This window comes from Amaranthus tricolor, chromosome 4, assembly GCF_026212465.1.
Source record: "Amaranthus tricolor cultivar Red isolate AtriRed21 chromosome 4, ASM2621246v1, whole genome shotgun sequence".
Classification (NCBI taxonomy): domain Eukaryota; kingdom Viridiplantae; phylum Streptophyta; class Magnoliopsida; order Caryophyllales; family Amaranthaceae; genus Amaranthus; species Amaranthus tricolor.
In genome coordinates this window covers 14,002,322-14,015,020 of record NC_080050.1, presented here as the reverse complement: position 1 = coordinate 14,015,020, position 12,699 = coordinate 14,002,322, and positions in this window count along the sequence as shown.

Sequence of the window (12,699 nt, the reverse complement as noted above, 5' to 3'; positions counted from 1 at the left end):
TCCTAATAGATTGACCCCAAAATAGCATATCCAAATTATAAGAAAACCTATAAACACCACAATTGCAGAACTTGCACTCCGAAAATTTCTATTTGTTCGGATATGTAAATAAATAGCAAATACGGTCCAAGTGACAAAAGCCCAAGTTTCTTTAGGGTCCCAATTCCAATACGATCTCCACGCCTCATTAGCCCATACTGCTCCTAAAAGAGTACCCATAGTTAAAAAGATAAAGCCTAGACTAATAACACGATTACTCCAATGATCCAGCTATTCAATTAATTAGGATATGTAATAATTTCGAACATAAAAGGGCGAAGTGTTTTGGAAACTATTGCTTTTTTCATTCATGTATTGAATCTCAGCGAAGAAAAATGACTTATTCAATACATATTGTCGTTTATCAAAAAGCCTTATTATATATTTTTGAAATGTAATCGTTAGAAGTGTTACTGACAATAATGATCCACATAAAAAAGCTGCATAATCTAATACCATCATACTTACATGCATCATTAACCATGAGATTGGAGAGCGGGTACTAATATTGCGAATTGATGCATTTCCGTTAAAAAGCCCGACGTAGAAAATCCTTGAGTCAAAATAGCACTTGGCGCAGCTATTGCACTTAATGAATTTTTCTTTTTTTTTAAAAAAACATGGAAACAAATAAATAAGGTAGAAACTCTAGGAAAGGAAGATTAATGTTTCATATAGATCACTTGATGGTAAATGTTTCCAATAAACCCAACGAGTAATTAATAATCCTGTTAGACAGAAAAAAAAATAACTATCATGCCATTTTCCAATGAATTATATAGTTCTACTTTTTCATTGACTAATAAAGTGATCAAATGGAGTATAATTACAACAAGAACCGTTGAAAAGGAAATATGAGTTAAAATATGCTCTAAAGTGAAAAAACTCATAATATAAAATTAAAAAAAATGCATTTTCATTATGTATTATAGGTTATAGTACTGTTGAAATTTTTTAAGAATTTCAACAATGTTATGTCGCCACTCGAACTCGAACCGAGATGCTCTCGCACTGCTTCCTAACAACAGCGTGTCTACCAATTTCACCATAGCGTCTTGTTTGAAATCATAATAACCCATTTTTATTTATTCGTTGAGATTAATTCAATATAGTATTTTATTTTTTGAACCATTTCAATTAAATAAAAAAGACTACAAAAGTATTTGCAAATCAAAATTGAAATGGTTCATATTCATGATACTAATAACTTTTTTCGTTATTTTTTTTTTGTATTTTAAATCAACATTAAATTTATAGTACTCTTTTAATTTGTCAACGGACTTTTGTATAGTTTATCTTTTCTTGAAATAAAACCTTGTAACTAAAAGATTCTTTTTTTCAGCCCAGGATAGACCTCAATAAAGATCTTTCTCACTTTCTTTTTTCTTATTTTTTGATAAAAAAAGAATATTTTAGCTGATTTTAAAATTAACAAATAACAAATACATAGATTATTTATTTTGGATCCAAAATTCAACACGGCATCGAAAGAATTTTTTCTTTAAATAGATAGTTTTCTAATTCAAAATAAACAAATTGGTAGAATTTTTACGGTTAAGTATTGAACCGGATATAGCATATAAAAAAATCCGGATCTCTAGTGAAATGTTTTTCAAAAACAAAAACAAAATGCTTTCCACATATATAATATAATATTCAAGTAAAAGTAAAATATAGTTTTAAATTTAAAGGGCTTTTTATTTATTTTCAACGGGGGAATATAGAGAATATAGCAACTTCAAGAAATAATGCTTCCGAAAGTTAAAGTTGAACCACTTTCTATTTGTCTTTTTTTACAAAATAGATAGAAAAAACTTTTCTAAGCTTTTTTTTTATTGTATTGTGATAAAATAAATATATATAAATATACTAAAGGGTTGATGGTAAAAAAATCCCCATCTTATATCTTATAAATAAAAAAAATACACTCAAAAAAAAGGTGATGAAATATAATCGATATATAGTTTTCAAACAAAAAGTACTATTTTATGGTCGGCTTAAGAGTTGTCATTTTCCATATCCAAAATGTCCCAATTTTATATAGTTCGAAATATTTAGTAAATCCAAGCTTATTTAAAATTTAAATCATTTCTTTTCGATATTTTTGATTCACGGTTTGCTCAAGAAATTCCTACCTCTCTATCTATCTCTGAGATGTTTGGATTTTTCAAAACTCAATAGACATGCAGAAGAGAAATGCTATTCTCACTCGGACCAAGACATAACTTTAACTTGTTCAAATAACAATTAAGGTGAAGTAGGGTCAGGAACAACGAATCTCTTTTCTTTATGATATCTATTTTGCAAGTTCTTTATTACGAGTAGTTCCTACAAAGGATCGGACTAATGACGTATACTTGAATTCTCGACGTAGATGCTACATAGTGGGTTCTCGTCCTTCAGAGACTGCGAGTGTTATTTAGGAACATCCTTCGACAAAAGGATCACCCTAAGATGATCATCTCATGGCCATTGAGAACGAATCAAATCAGATAGTTCAATTTTTCAATCTTTCTGACTTGCTCCTACGAAAAAGTATCGTAATTGGGATAGTCTTATTAGGCCAAAGGAATCCATTTTCCCTTTTGCAAAAAGGAATCGTATTTCATACATTTCATATATTCATATATGGAGTTATTGTGTCAAATTTTATGTGATTTAGTAAACAAAATACAAATTCCATCGGAGCTAGATCGATCTATATGTAAAAATGAAGAATGAGCCAAAAATGAGATTTTTCAATAAATAGGGAATTGAGTTCAAATGCTACAGGATGAAAATGAAGGAATGTTTTCAATTCCTGAATTTAATCAGATCCAATTTGAAGGATTTTGTAGGTTCATTCATCAGGGCTTAACAGAATAACTTCATAAGTTTCCAAAAATTGAAGATATAAACTAAGAAATTGAATTTCAATTATTTGTGGAAATATATCAATTGGCAGAACCTTAGATAAAAGAAAAAGATTCTGTGTATGAATCACTTACATATTCTTATGAGTTATATGTGTCTGCGGGATTAATTTGCAAAACTAGCGGAGAGATGCAAGAACAAACAATTTGGATGTTTCTCTATTTATTTTCAAAACCTTCAATTATGTATAGAAAGAGTGTATGAGATGAAGAGTATTCCCGATTTCTTTATTTTATATCAGGAGTCCATTTCAGTGTCACAAACGTTTTTTACATAAAAAAAGACTATTTATGTTTGAAAGAGTACAAAAAATTTTCTTTCTTATTTTTCGAATCAAAAAGAAATATTGGGATTTTATATATATATATATATATATATATATATATATATATATATATATATATATATATATATATATATATATATATATATATATATATATATGTATATATATATATATATATATATATATATATATATATGTATATATATATATATATATATATATATATATATATATGTATGTATATATATATATGTATATATATATATATGTATATATATATATATATATATATATATATATATATATATATATATGTATATATATATATATATGTATATATATATATATATATATATATATATATATATATGTATATATATATATATATGTATATATATATATATATATATATATATATGTATATATATATATATATGTATATATATATATATATATATATATATATATATATATATATATATATGTATATATATATATATATGTATATATATATATATATATATATATATATATATATATATATATGTATATATATATATATATATATATATATATATATATATATATATATGTATATATATATATATATATGTATATATATATATATATATATGTATATATATATATATATATATGTATATATATATATATATATATGTATATATATATATATATATATATATATATATATATATATATGTATATATATATATATGTATATATATGTATATATATGTATATATATATATATATATATATATATATATATATATATGTATATATATGTATATATATATATATATATATATATGTATATATATATATATATATATATATATATATATATATATATATATATATATATATATATATTTATATATATATATATATATATATTTATTTATTTTTGGAAATTTGGAATATATATCAAATAAAGGAGAGAAAACACCGAACCAAAGACACCCTTACCTGCCGGCATAAAAAACCCCAGAAGAGGAAAAAGCCATAGGGACAAGGGGCCACAGAAACAGGCCACCCAAAACAGTATAGGGGTGGGCTATGCATACAAGGATAATCCAAACGTTAGTTAAGAGAACAGGAAAACTCTTCCGCCAAACAGTAAAAAACCTTCACCAGAGACTAGGGTTTATACTACTGCAACACCTTACACTCCAGAGATAGACATTAGCACATCAGCACAAATATTTTTATATTCTATTTGTACTCCCTTTACATTCAGGTATTACACCTACAAAACGATAGAGTCAATATTATATATAATATTCGGTGAACCAGAGGACCCCAGTATTTCTTTTGCCCAGACAAACTATCCTGATTTTCAGTGAGAGAACGAAGTTGTGCAGATTGGGGGCGTTCCTTTCGAACTTTATATGATTTCTTTCATACCACAGAGACCATGTAACGCATCCTATGATGAGGGCCCAGATGTCCCGATACATCCTGTTTTTCACCAGGCCAAACCATTGAACGCTGAATTTTTGACACCGATTATGTAGGGTAGCCGAGAGACCCCACCATTTAAGAATTTCCATCCAAGTGCTCCAGGCGAATCTGCATGTAAAAAGAATGGGAGAGTTCGATTCTATTTCTAGTGTACAGATGGGGCACGCGGCATCCTGAGGGCTAATAATCCCTTTTTCCACAATGAAGTCACCAGTTTTCAATTTTTGCTGATTTGCTAACCATACACACAGTTTTGCTCTTGGGGGGATAAAATTTTGCAATACAATGTTGGCGATAGTCTTAGATAGAGAGGGAGTAAGGGATTCATTAAGTTTCTCAGTGATGCACTTTGTAGGGTGCCTCAAGTAACCAGAGTGTTTTCAGTAGACACCATCTTCCTTTTCTCTACTCGGCTCGTTCTGTTCTGTTGAAATACACAGAGATGGTCGAATGCAACAAGAGGGGGGGGTGAATTGTTGTGTATCAAGCTTTACTACGTTTTTCTTCTAATTTGCGGAATTTTAACAAACAAAATAAAGCTTAAACTTAAAAAGCAAAAGATAAAAAGGAGACAAAGATTTTACGTGGAAACCTTCTTGGCCTAATAAGAAGGAAAACCACGACCCCCCGGGATTTCAAAATTCTCACTATGTTTTAGGCAATCAATTACAATTACATAAAACAGTTTGCTTCACTTGAAGCTTCTCTACTCTAGGCCTAATTCTCTTTCTCTACTTTCTCCTTCTCTTTCTCTTCTTACGCTTCTCTTCTCTATTCCCTTAGACTTCTCATAAGTCTAATTACAACAAATCACTCAATAATCCTTACAAGGCCAATTCTCAAGAGGATAAAAATTAAAATAATTACTTAAGAAATATATAATAAATTAATTGGCATTTAAAAACAAGAAATATTTTTCTTAAATGATCTCCCTTTAATGGACACTCTTGGATTGATATCTGGTTTGAGCAATGTTCCTCCTATTTATAGTGGGAACAACCAGTAGTTACCTTAGACACACCTACCACTATCCTCCACGTTCTCAAAAGAAAAAGATAGTGGTCTTGCCAAAAAGTAAACGTCCGGCTGTCATTTGCTCAAAGAGAAAAACGGTTTCCTTAAGCTAAAAATAGCATAGGAATTAAAACACAAGATCCTAAATAGTAGGAGATCTCATCTAAAGAAAAGAATAAGTCTTAGGCTATTTTTAGATAACCTAAAAATAGTTTTGCCAACCAATTTATTGATTAATTAAGCAATTAATTTAATTCTTAACCGTTACATCAACTTAAAAATAGAAAATAATTAATTTGCAATTTTCCAGCCGATGTTTTTCTCCAGACCTGCGACGTGGGAACAGCGTACTGTCTCCATCTATAACTTCTGTCAGATTGTCAACTTTGGGAACAGTAGACCGTCTGTCTACCTTTAACTTCCTAAGCACTTATCTAACTTCTTGGATATTCTAAGACACGTACAACTACCACGAACCAAGTCATAGGCTTCATCAACGATTTCAACAAAATCGGATATTCACCTACAAAACAATCTCTAAAACATGTTTGTTTATTTAAAAGTGAAGTCATCATCAAAACCTAAGAGGCCAAAAAATTCCCCCTTTTTGATGATGACAAACTTTATAAACAAACTTAAGTAAACTAGAGTAAAACAAAGTTCTTAGAGCATACTAGAGATTAAAGGAACTCTAAATAACTTAGTAAATCAACTTGTTACAATATAATTTACCAAGCATACATAAACCAACTTACTCTATAAAAACATAATATCAAATATGTTTTAAAAATTTCAAAAATAATTAAACTAAACAAACTAAAATAAAATAGACTAAAACATAAATTATTAAGTATTTTCAAAAGAAACAACTTTAAAATAATTAATCAAAACAATTAATCAAAATATCCATAAAAACTTAATATCAACACAGATGATCAGATTCTAAGCTATCATAAACACAGCACATTAACTTCCATAAAAAGCAATATAAATCAATCAAGATATGTACTGTGTATTCACAGCTCCTCTTAAGTTTGTGCATAATCTTCCCCCTTTTGTCATCAATCAAAAAGAATTTGGGGTTATCAAACCTCAGCACAAACCATATAGAATTGTCAGTGATGAAAGCAAGAAACAATAATGAAAGTAAGCACCATAAAAAGCAATCAAATCTGCATAATGTTAGTCATCACAGACCAGAAATAAAAACAAAAGAAAGAAATGTAGCAGTTGTTCAAATACAAACTTGTACCCCAGATAGTACAAAGAAAAGTAAAATTGTTTGATTAATGTTACAGCCAACAAATCATTAAAAACATGGGAAGAGGAATCAGGGAGTAGTCTCTTCTTCATCTATGAACTCAGTCTGTACTTCCACTGTGTCCAGCTTGGCACCAAGACGGCTCTCCATCTGGTTAAGCTGATCAACAATTGAAGCAAGGGAGACACGAGTTTCATCTTGAAATGCAAGGAAGTGAGACTGGAGGTCATTTAGCTTAGAGAGGACAGAGTCTAAAGAAGCTGCAGGAACAGAATCATAGTTAGTACAACCTACATCAAGTGAATTGTGTGATTGAAAAGGTGGTGGTGTAGACTGTATTGGTGATGGAGGTGGTGAAGGATTGTGATGTGGTGGTGATGTGGTTGGCTTGGGAGAGGGAGGTTTATTGGATGTAGACTCAGGCATAGTCTCAAATGTGGTATCATCAACCAATGTAGCCTTACGTTTCGAGGCTAACCTCCTACTCTTCCTTTGAAAAGATTTAGCCTTTCTCCTCAATGCTATCACAGTCTCTTCATCACTTGAATCATTACAAAGATTGTGATGAGCATCTTCACCTAAGACTCCCTCCTGTTCTGCTTCCCCCTTACTAGCTTCTCCATCCTGTTCCCCTTTTTCTTCTGTTTCAATATTGTCAGTGGGAACAGGTCCTTGCTCCTTTTCCTCTTTTTCTTCCTGTTCTTCCTCCTTCAATTTTTCCTCTTCTTTTTCAACCTCTTCCACTTCAGACCCAACTTCAATCACTTCTTCTAAATCATGTATTAACATCCCTTCATCATTTAATTTTAAGTGCAAATTTTGTAAACACTTTGCACCTATCTTCATGTTGGGTCCCATTGGGAACTCCAACCCTTCCAAATGGACATCAAATTTTCTGAAAATCCAGGTCAACAACCCTCCATAACCAAAAAATTTTTTCTTCTCAATACAATCAGAAAAATGAGATATCATCAAAGATGGAAAATTTATCTTAATGTGATTAGCCATGCAGTAAATCAAAGTAGCATCACGTAAACTTACTTCACTCCTTTTGGAGTTTCTTGGCAAAATAAATCTACGTGCAATATTGTACAGTAATTTATGCAGAGGATTCAAAATTTTATGGCTTATTTTCCCTTTTCTTTGCTCAATCCCTAAAAATTTTAAAATCGTTTTTTCATTTATCCTAGAAAATACTATTTTTGAACCAACGTAGTAAGTATCAAATCCAACATTAGGAACATTAAACTATTCCCCCAGCAATGCACTATTAAATTCTATTTTGATGTTCTTGACAGTACTAGAACACATCCCACAATCATTTGAGAAATTTGAAATAAATTCTCGCATAAGATTTGGAAAAATGGAATTGCAACTAAAATTTGACATCAAAACTTCCCATTCTTGATGTTGCAAAATGTCATTCAGTTGAGGAAAATGGGTAGAGTCATACCAGTATTTGTCGAGTCCGAAACCAACAGACATTTCTTTTGAGATTTCTTCAGCACTATTAGGGTCACTATGCTTCGAACGTTTGACTACTTTGGAAGATGAACCACCTTTTGGTGATGAAATCTTGCATTTGGTACTGGTAGGTTCAGTAGTGTGTTTGGGTGATTCTTTTGTGGTTTCTGTGGTTGTGGGTGGTGCAGCATCCAGTAATGGTGGAGGATGAACCACTCTTAGAGGTTGTGGCTGGGTATGTGTACGGGATTTAGGGGTTTTCTTGCCTGATTTTGAAGATCTTGGGGTTTTCATTTTGAACTTTTGAAATGGTTGAGAGAAAAGAAGGAGAACGGTTTCTTGAAGAAGAATTGAGAAAGCGTGAGTAGTGTGATGTAAGAGAAAGATTTAATAAAGGGTTGAAATGACGGTTACCTTAAGTCCCATCTCATCAATGCCATCATCATTACTTGTGATTTGGAAGGATTATTTGAAGAAATGAAAACCGTTTCCCATATTTTTTTTTATTGATTTATGTTGACTATATAATAAAAAATGAAAAACAAAATTATGAAATATTAAATTATAAAAAGAATGAATTATGATATTATAAAATATTATATGAAGAGAATAACGAACATACTGCTTTGGTCTGATCAAATTAACAACATACAAACGAGAAGACATTCATAGTACAAACTTTATTAAGTGTTTACCTGATCCATTCAATAATTGATTGTCAATCAAGATATTGAGGTTGATTCCTAACCCTTTTTCATTCTCATGATGCTTCATTGGGAATTTTATGCAACCAACTTTAGTGGAGCTTGATCATACCAAGTTCCAATCTCATCTTTTCATATTGTTCTCTTGGAAGTGGTTTGGTCAGAATATCTACAACTTGTTCGTTGGTGTTAACATGCTTTAATACAATATTTTTGTTTTCTACATTATCCTTAAGAAAATGATGTCTAATATGTATATGTTTAGCTCGTGAGTGATGCACTGGATCTTTAGATATACATATGGCACTGGTATTATCACAATAAATAGGAATGCATTCAATTTTAATACCAAAATCTCTTAGTTGCTGTTTTATCCAAAGCATTTGGGAACAGCAAGCTGCTGCTGCTACGTATTCAGCTTCGGCTGTGGATAATGCAACCGTGTTTTGTTTCTTGGAACTCCATAAAACTAAACAAGAGCCAAGAAATTGTACCATACCTGACGTGCTTTTTCTATTAACTAGATCACCTGCATAATCTGCATCACTAAAGCCTTTTAAATCATAAACATCACTTTTAGGATAAAATAGGGACAAGTCGTCTGTTCCCTTCAAATATCTTAAAATCCGTTTTACTGCTGTGAGATGTGATTCTTTGGGGTTGGACTAAAATCTAGCACATAAACCAACACTAAATGAAATATCGGGTCTACTTGCAGTTAGATATAATAAGGAACCTATCATGCCTCGATACATTGTTTGATCTACGTTAGTTCCTTTTAGGTCTTCATCTAATCTAACATTTGTAGCCATGGGTGTATGGTTGGTTTTAGCGTTGTTTAGCCCATACTTCTTAAGAAGTTCTTTTATGTATTTTTGTTGATGAATAAAAATACCATTTTCAGTTTGTTTAATTTGCAAACCAAGGAAGAAATTTAATTCTCCCATCATGCTCATTTCAAATTCTGTGCCCATAAGGTTGGCAAATTCTTTACATAACAAATCATTAGTCGCACCGAAAATAATATCATCAACATAAATTTGAACAACTAAAATATCATAACCTTTATTCTTAAAGAATAAGGTTTTGTCAATTTTTCCTCTTACAAAATTATTTTGAATTAAAAACTTTGATAGTCTTTCATACCACTGTCTAGGAGCTTGCTTCAAGCCATATAAAGCTTTGTCAAGCTTGTACACATGATCAGGACAAGAGGTACTTTCAAAACCTGGGGGTTGTTCAACAAAAACTTCTTCAACAAGAAAACCATTTAAGAAAGCACAATTCACATCCATTTGATATAACTTAAAGTTCATAAATGCAGCAAAAGAAATTAAAATTCTAATAGCCTCTAACCTTGCTACCGGAGCAAATGTCTCAGTGTAATCAATACCTTCTTCTTGATTGTATCCTTTGACCACGAGTCTTGCTTTGTTTCTTACAATTATTCCATGCTCATCTAGCTTATTCCGAAATACCCATTTTAAACCGATTACCTTTTTGCCTTTTGGTTTGGGTTCTAAGTGCCATACTTTGTTTCTTTCAAATTCATTTAATTCATCTTGCATGGCTACTATCCATTCGGAATCCTTTAGAGCTTCTTCGTGATTTTTTGGTTCAAGTGATGATAGGAACGCAAAATGTGCACAAAAGTTTCTCAGTTGGGATCTGGTTTGTGTTCCCTTATTCATATCACTTATAATCAGATCAAGAGGATGATAACTTTGATATTTCTAAGGTTTGGGCACAAATTCTCTTGAGGGAACAGTAGCATGTTCTGGCTCAACAGCTTGATTGGCATTTTGTTCAGCTACTGGATCATTTTGCTCATCTACGGGAACAGCTGAATTGGGAACAATTTGTTGGTCCAGTTTTGCTGGCAGTTCCTGGACTTGGTCAGTTTCTTCTTCGTCTTCTTGTATTGGCTGTTCACCTGCTGTTCCTTGATCTTGCACCTTTATTTCTTCATCATCTTCTAAATCTGCAAGACCTATTTTGACATTGTTTATTTCCTGTTCACTTGTTGAAAAGTTAGTTTCATCAAAGATTATGTGAACGGATTCCTCCACGCACATTGTTCTCTTATTATAAACTCTGTAAACTTTGCTATGTGATGAATAACCGAGAAATACTGCTTCATCACTTCTTTCATCAAATTTACCTATATTTCGTTTTCCCCTTTACATGAACAAAACATTTGCATCCAAACACACGAAAATAGGAAATATTTGGTTTAACACTTTTAAGCAATTCATAGGGTGTTTTAGAAGTGATTGGTCTTATTAATACACGATTCAAAGTATAGCATGCAGTATTGACGGCCTCGGCCCAAAAATTTCTAGGTAGACCACTAGCAATCAACATAGTCCTAGCCATTTCTTCTAGGGTTCTATTTTTCCTTTCTACATTGTTGTGGTGTTCTACGAGCGAAAAAATTGTGTTTTATACCATGTTCATTACAATAATTCATAAAGTTTGAATTTTCAAATTCTTTGCCATGATCTGATCTTATGTGAACAATAAGATTATTGGTAGATTTTTGTATTTTGTTAGCAAAAGAAACAAACTCATCAAAAGCTTCATCTTTGCTTACTAAAAATAGGGTCCAAGTAAATCTACTATAGTCATCAACTATGACAAACACGTATCTTTTGCCACTACGGCTTTGTGTTCTCATAGGTCCACATAGATCCATATGAATTAATTCTAATGGTCTAGAGCTAGTCACCAGATACTTTGATTTAAAGGATGACCACACTTGTTTTCCTTTAGCACAAGGATCACAAATTTCATTTTTGAGGAATTTTATTGCTGGTAATCCTCTTACTAGGTCTTTTGATCTTAAAGTGTTAATCAATGAATAGCTAGCATGACCTAGACGCTTGTGCCAAAGCAGTGGGTCTTCTTCTATAACGCTTAAAAGATTGTGTTTTAAATTCTCGACTAAAAATACATTGTCAATGGCATGGGAACTTGACCTTCCAACCTTTCCTTAGGCGATTATCTCACCCTTCATATTATCACCGAAGGTTACAGTTCCCCCATCCTATGCTTCAAGTGAGAGAAATTTAGATTTGTCGCCCGTCATGTGCTTGGAACACCCACTGTCGAGATACCATGAGTTGTTCCCCCTCACTTGAACCTGCACAGCAAATTAAGAGTTAGGTTTAGGAACCCAGTTATCCTTGGGTTCCTTGTTGATTATACATGAATCATATTTCTTGATCCATAACTGTTCGACATGAATTTTATTTGCTATGTGGTGCTGTTCCCTTTTTATACAATGATATTTTAGGTGTCCAATTTTACCACAAAAGGAACAGATTTTACTACTAGGGAGATCAACATAGACCTTTTTCTTTTTATCATTTTTACATAACCTAGACCTTCTTTACTCTTTGGTTTAGCATTTAGAATCCATTTGGGAACTTCATTGATTTTCCCTTTTCCTTTTAAATTAAGTTGATCTTTTAGATACTTATTTTCTCTTTCACATTATTCTAATTTTAATTTCATTTCTTGAAATTCCGTGC